This window comes from Oryx dammah, unplaced genomic scaffold (assembly GCF_014754425.2).
Source record: "Oryx dammah isolate SB20612 unplaced genomic scaffold, SCBI_Odam_1.1 HiC_scaffold_9, whole genome shotgun sequence".
NCBI lineage: Eukaryota > Metazoa > Chordata > Mammalia > Artiodactyla > Bovidae > Oryx > Oryx dammah.
This window is the reverse complement of record NW_024070193.1, coordinates 59,164,448-59,180,673: the sequence shown is the minus strand read 5'-3', so window position 1 is coordinate 59,180,673 and position 16,226 is coordinate 59,164,448. Positions and strand designations below refer to the sequence as shown.

The 16,226-nt window shown below is 40.0% G+C and overlaps 1 long non-coding RNA gene across 1 annotated transcript; it reads right to left on the bottom strand.

Moving 5' to 3' along the window:
- Positions 1-4,506: 4,506 nt before the first annotated feature.
- Positions 4,507-16,009, bottom strand: LOC120867902. The gene is made up of 2 exons (XR_005722066.1): positions 15,932-16,009; positions 4,507-4,551 (listed from the first exon to the last, which is right to left on the bottom strand). It is a non-coding gene; the product is annotated as an uncharacterized LOC120867902 (long non-coding RNA).
- Between the last annotated feature and the right edge of the window lie 217 nt (positions 16,010-16,226).

The following is a 16,226-nucleotide window of genomic DNA, read 5'->3' as shown; positions in this document are numbered from 1 at the left end:
ATGGAGCTAGCAGGGAATATCAATCTGCACTTGAGGCCAGCCTTTGTCATGGAAGACACCCTGGAAGATGGAAGCCTGAACCTACACATGTGGCATCGTCTTCTTCCCAACTCCATGTTTGCACAGGCAGTACACTCGGAGGTCCAAATGCTCTAATGGACCTGTGGTCCCAGGATACACACTTGGGTCCAGGATTCAGACAGAAGTCTTGTCTTTTACAAGAAGACCCTGGGAAAGCATGTTTTAGAGATTCCCAAGAGATACCAATCAGACTGTCTGGGGAAAGGGGTTTGTTGTTCAGAATACTTTAAGCAGCATCCTGCTGACACCAGCCAGCAGGTTGAAAGGAACTGCAACACTAAGCTGAATTACTAATTTGATCCAGTAAAGAGAGCTTAAGAACAGAGAGGTTCCTCCACCCACCAACACACCCTACATTTTATCTGAAGGGTCCAAGTTTTCAAGCTGTTTGTTGGTTTATCATCTGACCTATACAGTAGAGAGAAATGCTCTACAAGTAGACAGAAAAAAAAAATCACAACTCTCCTGATGAGTCTTTGAATAGAAGTGTTCTAATTGAACAAAACTGATGGACGAGATAGAAGAGAACTTTGATGAAAGTTGAGATAATTCCTAGTACAATTTCAAATAACCTAGAAGGTAAGTAAGTAGAAAAAACCCTGGAAAGACTATATTTTCAGGGATCATTTGTATAATTCAGTGCTAGAGAAATTCCCTTAAGTGCCAGGAATGTAAAGTATGGCATGATAGCTGTAGACAAGGCCACTCTGATATATACGGAAGTTGAGAAAAGATAAAATCCTAAGATTTCTCATCACAAGGAAAAACAGGTTCTTTTTTTTCTTTTTATTGTAACTATATGAGATGATGGATGTTAGCTAAATTTAACAATCATTTGGTATTCATTTCATAATATTTGTAAGTCAAACTGTTGTGCTGTGTACCTTAGACATATACAGTGATTTGCATTAATTATATCACTGTAAAACTGGAGGGGAATAAAAAAAAGTCCAGGAAGAGGAAAAGTAAGCAAATCTAACTCCTGTGGTGTTGAATCTGACCAAGTTCTACCCTCATTTTGAAAAACTGGATTTCTCTCTTTCCTTATTGAGCTGTAGTTCTTTATACTACAGCTTAATGAGATATGGCCCTTTGTTGGAAATAAACAATACACACATCTTCCTCTCTTTGTAGCTTTCATTTCCATACACTTTATAGTGTTTTATGAACAGATTTTCTTAAATTAAAATAGACCAGCTTATTATTTTTCTCTTTTATGCAGTTAGTATTTTTTTGTGCCTTGTTTAGACATTCCACTTTGCTTTTTTCTAAAAGACTCATTGTTTTTCCTTCCATATCAGTCTACAATATATTTGGAATTGATCTGTTTTTGTGTGTATGATGTGAGGCAAGAGCAAAGATTAAATTTTTTAATAAGGGAATCTTCTATTGGCCCTGTCTTGTGTACTATTATAAACCTGGTGGCTGTATTTATGTGACTCTGTTTCTGGATTTGCTGCTCATTCCATTGGTCAATTTGCCTGTCTTCAGATAAATTCCACATTGTCTTGATTACTACCGTTTTATTGACAAAGCAGGGTAAGTTCTCCAGCTTTGTTTTTACTTTACAAGATTGCCTTATCTATTTCTGACCTTTTGTATTTCCTAATAAGTTTTTGGCATTGGCTTGTCAACTTCAACATAACAATAAATACCTACCGGGGAACTGAGTGGGAATCCCATGGAATCTACAGATCAGCTGAAGGAGTTGACATATCTATAACATTGTACCTTCCAGACCATGACTATAATGAGTTCTTGGGTTTATTAAGGTGTTCATTTTACAATAATAAGGTTTCAGATTTTCTGTGGAGAAATATATTTTGCTAGATTCATTCCTACCATTTCTCAATGATTTTGCAAATGATTTGCTTGTTAAATCTTTATCTTTTTGCTGTTATGTTGTTACACAATTTTTCAATGTAATAGCAAATTTTTCACAATTTTATTATGGAAAATGTTTAAATATATGGGAAATTTGAAAAACTACAATGAACCTTTTGAATACTTATATACTACCACACTGACTTGAATTTAACACTTTATCTTATTTGCTTTTGCATATATTTATGCATTGCTGCATCTCTCTATTCACCCATCAGTCTATCTTATTATTTGGATATATTTTGAAATAGTTTGCAGACATTAGTACTTTCTTCTTAATTACTTCAGCATGCATTATCATCAACCAGAGTTTGGTATTTTCCATGGTTCCTTTATTTCTTTTGAGGTAAAATATTCATACAATGAGATGACTGTCTGAAGTATATGATTTGAAGTTGACAAATGCTTATACTCATGCAACCCATATCCCTATAATTATACAGGCAGGCAATTACTATTACCATATTCCCTCATGCCTCATCACAGTCGATCTGTAACCCCATGCTTCTAGAGGTAACTGCTATTCTGAATTTTTCAACACAGTTTTCACCTGTGTTAGACATTTGTGTAAATGAAATCAAGTTACACATTTGTGTATGTAACTAATCTGTTCTTTCTTATTCCTGAGTAGTAATCTATTTTGGAAATAGACCATAACACTGATTCATCTACAAATTGACATATGGGCTGTTTCTAGTTTGGAGTTATTATAAACATTTATGCATAAGTTTTTTTTTTGTGGACATTAGTTTTCATTTGTCTTAGATAAATACTCAGAATTGGACTTGCTGAGTCAAGGGTACTTGTAGGCTTAGCTTTATAAAAACTGCTTGGAAGTTTTCCCAAAGTGGCACCAGTCATATCCACTAGCCTGATGAGTCAACTTCCCCTTGTGGTAGACACCTCACATGGGAAATGGAGGTGTCACGTCAAGTGATAAATAAATGTCAGTCTCCTTTCATGTCTTCAAATACAACACTGGATGTTGTGGGAAGGAGCATAATTTCATGCTGCTGTTTCTGAATGGTTTCTGTTCCATTCTTTGTCTTAAAAAATAATTTATTTACTTTAATTGGTGGCTAATTACTTTACAATATTGTAGTGGTTTTTGCCATGCATTGACATGAATCAGCCATGGGTATACATGTGTTCCCCATCCTGAACCCCCCTCTCACCTCCCTTCCCATTCCATCCCTCAGGGTCATCCCAGTGCACCAGCCCGGAGCACCCCGTCTCATGCATCGAATCTGGACTGGCGATCTGTTTCACATATGGTAATATACATGTTTCAATGCTATTCTCTCAAATCATCCCACCCTCACCTTCTCCCACAGAGTCCAAAAGATTGTTCTTTACAGCTGTGTCTCTTTTGCTGTCTTGCGTATAGGGTTATCATCACCATCTTTCTAAATTCCATATATATGCGTTAATATATTGTATTGGTGTTTTGCTTTCTGGCTTACTTCACTCTGTATAATAGGCTCCAGTTTCACCCACCTCGTTAGAACTGATTTAAATCCATTCTTTTTAATGGCTGAGTAATACTCCATTGTGTATATGTACCACAGCTTTCTTATCCATTTGTCTGCTGATGGATATCTAGGTTGCTTCCACGTCCTGGCTATTGTAAACAGTGCTGTGATGAACATTGGGGTACACATGTCTCTTTCAATTCTGGTTTCCTGTTTGTATGCCCAGCAGTGGGATTGCTGGGTCATAACGTAGTTCTATTTCCAGTTTTTTAAGGAATCTCCACACTGTTCTCCATAGTGGCTTTCCTAGTTTGCATTCCCACCAACAGTGTAAGAGGGTTCCCCTTTCTCCACACCCTCTCCAGCATTTATTGTTTGTAAACTTTTTGATAGCAGCCGTTCTGACCCACTTGAGATGGTACCTCATTGTGGTTTTGATTTGCATTTCAAATAATGAGTGATGTCGAGCATCTTTTCATGTGTTTGTTAGCCATCTGTATGGTTTCTTTGGAGAAATGTCTATTTAGTTCTTTGGCCTATTTTTTGATTGGGTGGTTTATTTTTCTGGAATTGAGCTGCAGGAGTTGTTTGTATACTTTTGAGATAAATTCTTTGTCTGTTGCTTTGTTTGCTATTATTTCCTCCCATCCTGAAGGCTGTCTTTTCACCTTGCTCCTTCATTGTGCAAAAGCTTTTAAGTTTAATTAGGTCCTATTTGTTTATTTTTACTTTTATTTCCATTACTCTGGGAGGTGGGTCATAGAGGATCCTCCTGTAACTTATGTCAGAGAGTGTTTTGCCTATGTTTTCCTCTAGGAGTTTTATAGTTTCTGGCCTTACATTGAGATCTTTGATCCATTTTGAGTTTATTTTTGTGTATGGTGTTAGAAAGTGTTTTAGTTTCATTCTTTTACAAGTGGTTGACCAGTTTTCCCAGCACCACTTGTTAAAGAGATTGTCTTTTCTCCATTGTATATTCTTGCCTTCTATCAAAGATAAGGTGTCCATAGGTGCATGGATTTATCTCAGAGCTTTCTATTTTGTTCCAGTGATCTATATTTCTGTTTTTTGCCAGTACCATACTGCCTTGATGACTGTAGCTTTGTAGTATAGTCTGAAGTCAGGCAGTTTGATTCCTCCAGTTCCATTCTTCTTTCTCAAGATTGCTTTGGCTATTCGAGGTTTTTTGTATTTCCACACAAATTGTGAAATTATTTGTTCTAGTTCTCTGAAAAATACCATTGGTAGCTTGATAGGGATTGCATTGAATCTATAGATTGCTTTGGGTAGTATCCTCATTTTCACTATATTGATTCATCAGATCCATGAATTTCATAAATTTCCCCATCTATTTGTGTCATCTTTGGTTACTTTCAACAGTGTTTTATAGTTTTTTATATATAGGTCCTCTGTTTCTTTATGTAGATTTATTCCTAAGTATTTTTATTATTTTCTTTGCAATGTTTTATTTGATATCTCTGTAACCTCTGGCACTGTGGCCTCCCTCTTATTTCTTGAGAAGCTTTTTCTGTATTGGTTTCTTTGATAGTGTTCACCTCTCCTTCAAGATTTTTATTTCTCAGGTTGCTTTTCAGCACCTCCCTTCTCTTTTCTCCTTAAGTGTTGGCATTCTGCAGGGTTCTCTCTATCTATTTCCTGGATAACCTCATCCAAACCTGGCACAATGATTTCCTGACTTACTATTATCTCTTCCAGTGAACAAAACATGAGGAGGGATTGGTAGAGCTGAATGTCAGCATCTTTTCACCTCTAATGAGATAATAGAACCAGGCACTGCTGGGTCTCATAGTGGCTGCTAAGATCAGAAACATGGAAGTAAGAAGACATGAGGTGCCTCATGACAGGAATATATAACATCACCTGTGCAATTAAAATTTGAACTTGAATCTGATCAGACATCTAGATTTGATTACCTGTTTACAGGAATATAGAGGATGGTGTACAATCAGCAAAATCTAGAGTATGTAAAATTCTACAAGACAAACCATTCACTTTTTTCAATAAATAAATTGGGAAAGAGGCAGGAGAGAAGGGAGAAAGAAAGAGAGAGAGAGAAAGGAAAAGAGCAGATTAAAAAGCAAAAACCTTAAGAAAAATTCTTGCTTGAATTCTGATTTGAACAGAATTAAAAACAAACAAGCATGTATCAGTCATTGGGAGAAGTTTGTATACCAACAGGATATTATGTAATATTAAGAAATCATTTTTAATTTTTTATGTGATAAAGGTATTGGGATTATTTTTTAAAACAAAGAATCATTCTTAAAACATTTATGGGTAAAAACATAGGATATTGAATATTTAGTTCAAAATAATAATAAGGTAAGCTATTGTTGGGGATATGAGTAAAACAAGATTGGTGATGAGATGAGAATTTTGGAAGCTGTCAGAAGAAGTCTTCTTGTGAAAGTGATATTTAAACAAAAACTTGAACAAGCTGCTGTGGTGGCCTGTGTGCCTGTCTGAGGGAAGAAAGTTCCTGGAAAAAGCAAGCACAGAGGCCCTGAGCTGAGAACTCTCCTGCCAAGATCAAGTTGAAGGACAGGAGGAAGGCAGGCAGTGGAGGGGAGGGAGATGAGAACCGTAGGGAATGTTCTGGGAGAGGTGGCTGTGACTTCCACCTCCTGAGGCCTCATGTGCCACTGAGGAGATAAGGCTTTTCCTTTTCAAATACCTGGAAACCATTGAAGTGTTCTGGACATGGGTGTCTCATCACTGAATCACATCTGAAAGAACCACTCTGGGCTGTGGTGTGGACAATGAGGCCAACAGTGGCAGGGCAAGGTGCGTTCTCTGGATAATTGACATAGGAGACAAAGGCTTGATGTAGGTGGTAGTGGTAGTGGTGGTGGTGATGAGAAAGGGTGGATACTGAATATATACTGAAGATAGAGCTGACAGGCTCTAAAAGAGATAGGATGTGAGTGTGACAGAGCAGGAGCAAGGGCTAGATGGCCTGTCCAAGACCTGGCATGTATCGGGAACATAGGATACACTTCTTCACTGAGCAAGTGGATGTCACAGTCTAATATAGTCTCCACTAAATTGAAATCCCTCAAGGACTGGGATCACACCATACCTGACTTTATACCACCAACACTGTGCACAGTCCTGATTCATCCTCGAGCCCAACAGATATTTCCTCCACAGTCAATGTTCCCATTATCCAGGTGGGTGGAGAGGAAAATTCATTTGGAGTGGCAGCTGTGGACTGTCTGCTAATCAGAATTTCTGCTTCTAGCCCTGCAGCCCCCTATGATGGCCCCATGCTTATCAGCCCCAAGGACACTTGGCCGGTGGGGAATGCACACACCAGCAATGAATATTACAGTTATTCATTCAGGAGCTATGAGTGCATTTCAGATGTATTTGCAGACCTGATGCTACAGTAGGAACACAGTGTGTTCAGTGGGAAATTGAGACCACAGAGGCAGATGCCTCACTCTTTTTAGGTTGCCAAAAGTTCAACCGAGAGGAAAAGGAGCACAACCATTGTTTCTTGAGGAACAAAGATGAATCTTGCCCAAAATGAAGAATGGGCAGAGCTCTGGTTCCTAAGTGCTCATTCAAATGGCCCGTTGTGTGTGGCGGGTACAAATGAAGGGCTGAGTGGGAATGGCTAGGCTTCTAACCTGACCTACTAAGACTTGTCTGGGGTGCCAGCTGCTGGCCTTGACTGGAGTCCAAAGTGCTGGACCCAGAGAAAAGGAAATCACAGGGGCCTGGACTGGCCTTTTTAATTTTTTATTTCTGCATCCTGGTGCAGTAGAGCCCACAGTTGGCAAGACTTGCAATTTCCCGGCTGCTTGTTCCTCTGCACGATGGCACAAACAGCTTCCTCCAAAATCCCAGTCAACTGACTTCTCAGAGTTACCCCAGAATGCACTTTTACAAGGGGTGCCTGGTATGGCAACATTCAAGGCTCAGGAAATAAAATAAAATAATATTTTCTTTTATCCACACAAAAATAAATCAGCAGACAGTGCAACTATTATTTGCAAAAGGGCTAAATTTGGTGGCATGAAAAGATGGGAGAAAAGCACTTTACATATTACGTGCCAACAGTGTGGTAGCATCAGGCAGACACCCAACCAAACTCAGAATATGCTTGTGGAATGAATCATTTTCTCTGTCTCACTGCCAAATATGCAATATTGACACAAGATTACATACACAGCTTCTTATTGCAATATTATTTAGAATTTGAAGATAGTTTACCAAAATGAGTAAACAACTGCTGCTGCTGCTGGTAAGTCACTTCAGTCGTGTCCAACTCTGTGCAACCCCATAGATGGCAGCTCACCAGGCTCTGCCGTCCCTGGGATTCTCCAGGCAAGAACACTGGAGTGGGTTGCCATTTCCTTCTCCAGTGCATGAAAGTGAAAAGTGAAAGTGAAGTCGCTCAGTCGTGTCTGACTCTTCGTAACCCCATGGACTGCAGCCTACCAGGCTCCTCCATCCATGGGATTTTCCAGGCAAGAGTACTGGAGTGGGTTGCCATTGCCTTCTCCCAAATAAACAACTAGGACTATTTAATAGAAAGAGGAAACTAATTCAATAGGCTCAGTCAGTTCAGTTCAGTTACTCAGTCATTTCCAACCCTTTGCAATCCCATGGACGGTAGCATGCCAGCTTCCCTGTCCATCACGAACTCCCGGAGCCTACTCAAACTCATGTCCATTGCGTCAGTGATGCTATCCAACCATCTCATCCTCTGTCATCCCCTTCTCCTCCTGCTTTCAATCTTTCCCAGCATCAGGGTATTTTTCAAGGAGTCAGCTCTTCACATCAGGTGGCCAAAGTATTGGAGCTTCAGCTTCAGCATCAGTCCTTCAAATGAATATTCAGGACTGATTTCCTTTAGGATAGACTGGTTGGATCTCCTTGCAGTCCAAGGGACTCTCAAGAGTCTTCTCCAACGCCACATTTCAAAAGCATCAATTCTTTGGCACTCAGCTTTCTTTATAGTCCAACTCTCACATCCATATATGACTACTGGAAAAACCATAGCTTTGACTAGATGGACCTTTGTTGGTAAAGCTATGTCTCTACTTTTTAATGTGCTGTCTAGTTTGGTCATAACTTTTCTTCAAAGTAGCAAGCACCTTTTATTTTCATGGCTGCAATCACCATCTTCAGTGATTTTGGAGCCCCCAAAATAAAATCTCTCACTGTTTCCATTGTTGCCCCATCTATTTACTATGAAGTGATGGGACCAGATGCCATGATCTTAGTTTTCTGAATGTTGAGTTTTAAGCCAACCTTTTCAGTCACCTCTTACATTTTCATCAAGAGGCTCTTTAGTTCTTCCTCACTTTGTGCCATAACCTCATCTTCGTATCTGAGGTTATTGATATTTCTCCTGGCAATCTTGATTCCAGCTTGTGCTTCATCCAGCCTGGCATTTCACATGATGTACTCTGTGTATAAGTTAAATAAACAGGGTGACAATATACAGGCTTGATGCACTCCTTTCCCAGTTTGGAACCAGTCTGTTGCTCCATGCCCAGTTCTAACTGTTGCTTCTTTACCTGTATGTAGATTTCTCAGGAGACAGATAAGGTGGTCTGGTATCCCGTCTCTTGGAGAATTTTCTGCAGTTTGTTGTGATCCACACAAAGGCTTTGGCATAATCAATAAAGCAAAAGTAGATGTTTTTCTGGAACTCTCTTGCTTTTTCCATGATCCAGCAGATGTTGGCAATTTGATCTCTGGTTCCTCTGCCTTTTCTAAATCCACCTTGAACATCTGGAAGTTAATGGTTCACATACTGTTGAGGCCTGGCTTGGAGAATTTTGAGCATTACTTTGCTAGTGTGTGAGATGAGTGCTACTGTGTGGTAGTTTGAATATTCTTTGGCATTGCCTTTCTTTGGGATTGGAATGAAAACTGACCTTTTCCAGTCCTGTGGCCACTGCTGAGTTTTCCAAATTTGCTGGCATACTGAGTGCAGCACTTTCACAGCATCATCTTTCAGGATTTGAAATAGCTCAACTGGAAATCACCTCCACTAGCTTTGTTCATAGTGATGCTTCCTAAGGCCCACTTGACTTCACATTCCAGGATGTCTGGCCCTAGGTGAGTGATCATACCATCGTGACTATCTTGGTCATGAAGATCTTTTTTGTACAGTTCTTCTGTGTATTCTTGCCACCTCTTCTTAATATCTTCTGCTTCTCTTAGGTCCATACCATTTCTGTCCTTTATTGAGCCCATCTTTGCATGTAATGTTCCCTTGGTATCTCTGATTTTCTTGAAGAGATCTCTAGTCTTTCCCAATCTATTGTTTTCATCTCTTTCTTTGCATTGATCACTGAGGAAAGCTTTCTTATCTCTCCTTGCTATTCTTTGGATCTTTTCACTCAAATGGGTATATCTTTCCTTTTCTCCTTTGCCTCTCATGTCTCTTCTTTCCTTAGCTATTTGTAAGACCTCCTCAGACAATCATATTGCTTTTTTGCATTTCTTTTTCTTGAGAATGTTCTTGATCCCTGCCTCCTGTACAATGTCACAAACTTCCATCCATAGTTCTTCAGGCACTCTGTCTATCAGATCAAACCCTTTGAATCTATTTGTCACTTCCACTGTATAGCCGTAAAGGATTTGATTTAGATCATACCAGAATGGTCTGGTGGTTTTCCTTACTTTCCTCAGTTTAATTCTGAATTTGGCAATAAGGCTCAGGAAGACTAAATAATTTGGCTGACATGCAGTATGTACCAGATATTTACTAGGAATTTCATTCTTATTTACTAATATTAATGTGATATTAAGGAAATGATTGAAGACAATGTTGCACATGTTAACCTTTGTAATAAGTGCGACTTATCAATTCAAGGGCTTTGGATAAATTTCAAGTCAATTCTAGTACCATAGCTAGCATTAGTCGCTCACTTGTGTTGTACTCTTTGTGACCCCGTGGGCTGTAGCACACCAGGCTCCTCTGTCCATGGGATTCTCCAGAAGACAAGAATACTGGAGTCGGTTGCCATTTTCTCCTCCAGGGATCAAACCTGGGGAAGATGCCTTCCCAATCCAGGGAACAAATCTGGGCTCTCCCACATTGCAGGCAGATTCTTTACCATCTGAGCCACCAGAGAAGCCCAAGTTAATTCTATGTTTTACTTTATTCAAACATCATCATGGTTCATTTCATTTGATTCATTTTGTTCTTTCATTTTGACACATCAAGGTCATGAAAGCCTGGAGATTTGTTGATCAGCATGTAACAGTGTCCTCTAAAGTGTTGACCCATAGTAGCTCAACCAGAGTCCTTCCTGGGATGGAAGGATTCAGGAAGCCAGCTGGTCTACTTGCTCCCTTAGGGCAGCCTTACCACATCCACAGGACCAGCTCTGAGGAATTGCTCACAACCATTCAGCTTTCTCTCTATATGGATATGCCTGTTCTGAACAGAGTGACAGTATATGGCCTTGATGTATTCCTTTCACAATTTGGAACCAGTCCATTGTTCCATGTTTGGTTCTAATTGTTGCTTCTTGACCTGCATACAGGTTTCACAGGAGGCAGGTAAGGTGGTCTGTTATTCTCATCTCTTTAAGAATTTTTCACAGTTTGTGATCCACACAATCAAAGGCTTTGGTGCAGTCAACGAAGCAGAAGTAGACGTTTTCCTGGAATTACTTTGTGCTATCTACAATCCAATGAATGTTGGCAATTTAATCTCTATTATGCAGGAAATGAACTAAAGAAATATTATCATGATTTTTTTGTCATGTATTATTGAAGTAGACTCTATATCACATTCAGTTCAATTCAGTCGCTCAGTCGTGTCCGACTCTTGTGACCCCATGAATTGCAGCACACCAGGCCTCCCTGTCCATCACCAACTCCCAGGGTTCACTCAAACTCACGTCCATCAAGTCGGTGATGCCATCCAGCCATCTCATCCTCTGTCGTCCCCTTCTCCTCCTGCCCCTAATCCCTCCCAGCATCAGAGTCTTTTCCAATGAGTCAACTCTTCGCATGAGGTGGCCAAAGTACTGGAGTTTCAGCTTTAGCATCATTCCTTCCAGAGAACACCCAGGACTGATCTTTAGAATGGACTGGTTGGATCTCCTTGCAGTCCAAGGGACTCTCAAGAGTCTTCTCCAACACCACAGTTCAAAAGCATCAATTCTTTGGCACTCAGCCTTCTTCACAGTCCAACTGTCACATCCATACATGACCACTGGAAAAACCATAGCCTTGACTAGACGGACCTTTGTTAACAAAGTAATGTCTCTGCTTTTGAATATGCTATCTAGGTTGGTCATAATCTTCCTTCCAAGGAGCAAGCATCTTTTAATTTCATGGCTGCAATCACTATCTGCAGTGATTTTGGAGCCCCCCAAAATAAAGTTTGACACTGTTTCCACTGTTTCGCCATCTATCTCCCATGAAGTGATGGGACCAGATGCCATGATTTTTGTTTTCTGAATGTTGAGCTTTAAGCCAACTTTTTCACTCTCCTCTTTCACTTTCATCAAGAGGCTCTTTTGTTCCTCTACACTTTCTGCCATAAGGGTGGTGTCATCTGCGTATCTGAGGTTATTGATATTTCTCCTGGCAATCTTGATTCGTTTGTGCTTCTTCCAGCCCAGTGTTTCTCATGATGTACTCTGCATATAAGTTAAATAAGGAGGGTGACAATATACAGCCTTGATGTACTCCTTTTCCTATTCGGAATCAGTCTTTTGTTCCATGACCAGTTCTAACTGTTGCTTCCTGACCTGCATACAGATTTCTCAAGAGGGAGGTCAGGTAGTCTGGTATTCCCATCTCTTTCAGAATTTTCCACAGTTTATTGTGATCCACACAGTCAAAGGCTTTGGCATAGTCAATAAAGCAGAAATAGATATTTTTCTTGAACTCTCTTCCTTTTTCAATGATCCAACGGATGTTGGCAATTTGATCTCTGGTTCCTCTGCCTTTTCTAAAACCAGCTTGAAGATCTGGAAGTTCATGGTTCATGTATTGCTGAAGACTGGCTTGGAGAATTTTGAGCATTACTTTACTAGCATGTGAGATGAGTGCAACTGTGAGGTAGTTTGAGCATTCTTTGGCATTGCCTTTCTTTGGGATTGGAAGAAAAACTGACCTTTTCCAGTCATGTGGCCACTTCTGAGTTTCCAAATTTGCTGGCATATTGAGTGTAGCACTTTCACAGCATCATCTTTCAGGATTTGAAACAGCTCAACTGGAATTCCATCACCTCCACTAGCTTTGTTTGTAGTGATGATTTCTAAGGCCCACTTGACTTCACATTCCAGGATGTCTGGCCCTAGGTGAGTGATCATACCATCGTGACTATCTTTGTCTTGAAGGTCTTTTTTGTACAGTTCTTCTGTGTATTCTTGCCACCTCTTCTTAATATCTTCTGCTTCTGTTAGGTCCATACCATTTCTGTCCTTTATCGAGCCCATCTTAGCATAAAATGTTCCCTTGGTATCTCTGATTTTCTTGATGAGATCTCTTGTCTTTCCCATTCTGTTGTTTTCCTCTATTTCTTTGCATTGATCGCTGAGGAAGGCTTTCTTATCTCTTCTTGCTATTCTGTGGAACTCTGCATTCAGATGCTTGTATCTTTCCTTTTCTCCTTTGCTTTTTGCTTCTCTTCTTTTCACAGCTATTTTTAAGCCCTCCCCAGACAGCCATTTTGCTTTTTTGCATTTCTTTTCCATGGTCTTGATCCCTGTCTTCTGTACAATGTCATGAACCTCCGTCCATAGTTCATCAGGCACTCTATCTATCAGATCTAGTCCCTTAAGTCTATTTCTCACTTCCATTGTTTAATCATAAGGGATTTTATCATAAAGGCTGTGCAGGCACAGGAGGGCTGAGAGGAGCTACTCTACATTCAAGGTCAGGAGGGGCAGCAGTGAGGAGATACCCATCATCCAAGGTAAGGAGCAGAGGCTGTGCTTTGCTGAAGCAGCTGCAAAGAGATACCCCACGTCCAAGGTAAGAGAAACCCAAGTCAGATCATAGGTGTTGCAAGAGGGCATCAGAGGGCAGACACACTGAAACCATAATCACAGAAAACTAGTCAATCTAATCACACTAGAACCACAACCTTGTCTAACTCAATGAAACATGCCCTGTGGGGCCACCATGTGTGCATCCTAAGTCTCATAGTCATGTCTGACTTTTGCAACCCAATGGACTGCAGCCCACCAGGCACCTCTGTCCATGGGTGCTCCAGGCAAGAATACTGAAGTGGGTTGCCATGACCTTCTCTAGGGGATAATCCCATTATATATATATATTTAAATGGTTACTGTGAAGTTTTTTTCCCTAAGCTGAATCAAATTGTTAAATGAAGCAGTTTAATGACATATTTCCAGGGTTTTAGTTTCTGAAACTTGTGTTTAGGTAGTAGTGATTTTTAAAAAATTAATTGTTTTTTTTTTATTGAATTAAATTGCTTTACATAATTTTGCTGTTTTCTGTGAAACCTCAACATGAATCAGCCATAGGTATACATATACCCTCTCCTTTTAGAAACTCCCTCCCGTCTCTCTCCTCATCCACCCCTCTGGGTTGATACAGAGCCCCTGTTTGAGTTTCCTGAGCCATAGAGCAAATTCCTGTTGGCTATCTATTTTACATATGGTAATGTACATTTCAGTGTTACTCTTTCCATACATCTCATCCTCTCCTCCCCTTCTCCATGTCCATTAGTCTATTCTCTATGTCTGTTTCTCCATTGTTGCTTTTTAAATAAATTCTTCAGTACCATTTTTCTAGATTTCATATATATGTGTTAGAAAATGGTATTTATCTTTCTCTTTCTGACTCACTTCACTTGGTATAATTGGTTCTAGGTTCATCCACCTCATCAGAACTGACTTAAATACATTCCTTTTTATGGCTGAGTAGACTTCCCTGGTGGCTCAGATGGTAAACCATCTGCCTACAACGTGGGAGACCTGGGTTCAATCCATGGGTTGGGAAGATCCTCTGGAGAAGGAAATGGTGACCCACTCCAGTATTCTTGCCTGGAAAATCCCATGGACAGAGGAGCCTGGTAGACTAAAGTCCATGGAGTTGCAAAGAGTCAGACACGACTGAGTGACTAAACTAAAACTTAAATACACCACAACTTCTTTATACATTCATCTGTTAATGGACATCTAGGTTGCTTCCATGTTCTAGCTATTGTAAATAGTGCTGCAATGAACAATTTTGGTTTCCTTAGGGTATATGCCTAGGAGTGGGATTGCTGGGTCATATGGTGGTTCTATTCCTAGTTTCTTAAATAATATCCATACCATCTGCCATAGTGCCTGGATCAATTTACATTCCCACCAGCAGTGCAAGAGTGTTCCCTTTTCTCCACACTCTCTCCACCATTTATTGTTTTTAGACATTTTGATGAGGGACATTCTGACTGGTGTGAGGTGACATCTCATTGGAGTTTTCATTTGCATTTCTCTAATAATGAGCAATGTTGAGCATCTTTTCAAGTGTTAGCCATCTGTATGTCTTCTTTGGAGAAATGTTTGTTTAGGTCTTTCCCCCACTTTTTGATGTGGTTGTTTGTTTTTCTGGTATTGAGTTGTATGAGTTATTTGTATACTTTGGAAATTAAACCTTTGTCAGTTGTTTCATTTGCTATAATTTTCTCCCATTCTGAGGGTTGTCTTTTCACCTTGCTTATAGTTTCCTTTGCTGTGCAAAAGCTTTTACGTTTAATCAGGTCCCATTTGTTTACTTTTGCTTTTATTTCCTTTAATCTAGGAGGTGGGTCATAAAGGATCTTGCTTTGATTTATGTCATCGAGTATTCTGTCTATGTTTTCCTCTAAGAGTTTTACAGTTTCTGGTCTTACACTTAGGTCGTTAATCCATTTTGAATTTATCTTTGTTATGGTGTTCAGTTCAGTTCAGTCGTTCAGTCGTGTCCGACTCTTTGCAACCCCATGAATTGCAGCACACCAGGCCTCCCTGTCCATCACCAACTCCCAGGGTTCACTCAAACTCACGTCCATCAAGTCGGTGATGCCATCCAACCATTTCACCCTTTGTCGTCCCCTTCTCCTCTTGCCCCTAATCCCTCCCAGCATCAGAGTCTTTTCCAATGAGTCAACTCTTCGCATGAGGTGGCCAAAGTACTGGAGTTTCAGCTTTAGCATCATTCCTTCCAAAGAACACCCAGGGCTGATCTCCTTCAGAATGGACTGGTTGGATAGTCCAAGGGACTCTCAAGAGTATTCTCCAACACCACATTTCAAAAGCATCAATAGGAAATTTTCTAATTTCATTCTTTTACATGTAGCTGTCCAGTTTTCCCAACACCATTTATTGAAGAGAATGTTTTTGCCCCATTGTATGTTCTTGCCTTTGTCAAAAATAAGGTACCTATTGGTGTAAGGGTTTATTTCTGGTCTTTCTGTCTTGTTCCATTGGTCTGTATTTGTGTTTTGGGGCCAGTACTGTACTGTCTTGATGACCGTAGCTTTGTAGTATAACCTGATGTCAAGAAGGTTGATTCTCCCAGCTCCATTCTTATTTCTCAAGACTGCTTTGGCTATTTGAGGTCTTTTGTGTTTCCATCAGTTCAGTTCAGTTCGGTCACTCAGTCGTGTCCAACTCTTTGCGACCCCATGAATCACAGCACGCCATATGAAATGTTTTGTTCTAGTTCTGTGAAAAAATGCCTTTGGTAATTTGATAGGGATCACATTGTATCTGTAAATTGCATTTGGTTACATAGTCATTTTCACAATACTGATTGTTCCTACCCAGGAACATGGAATATACCTCC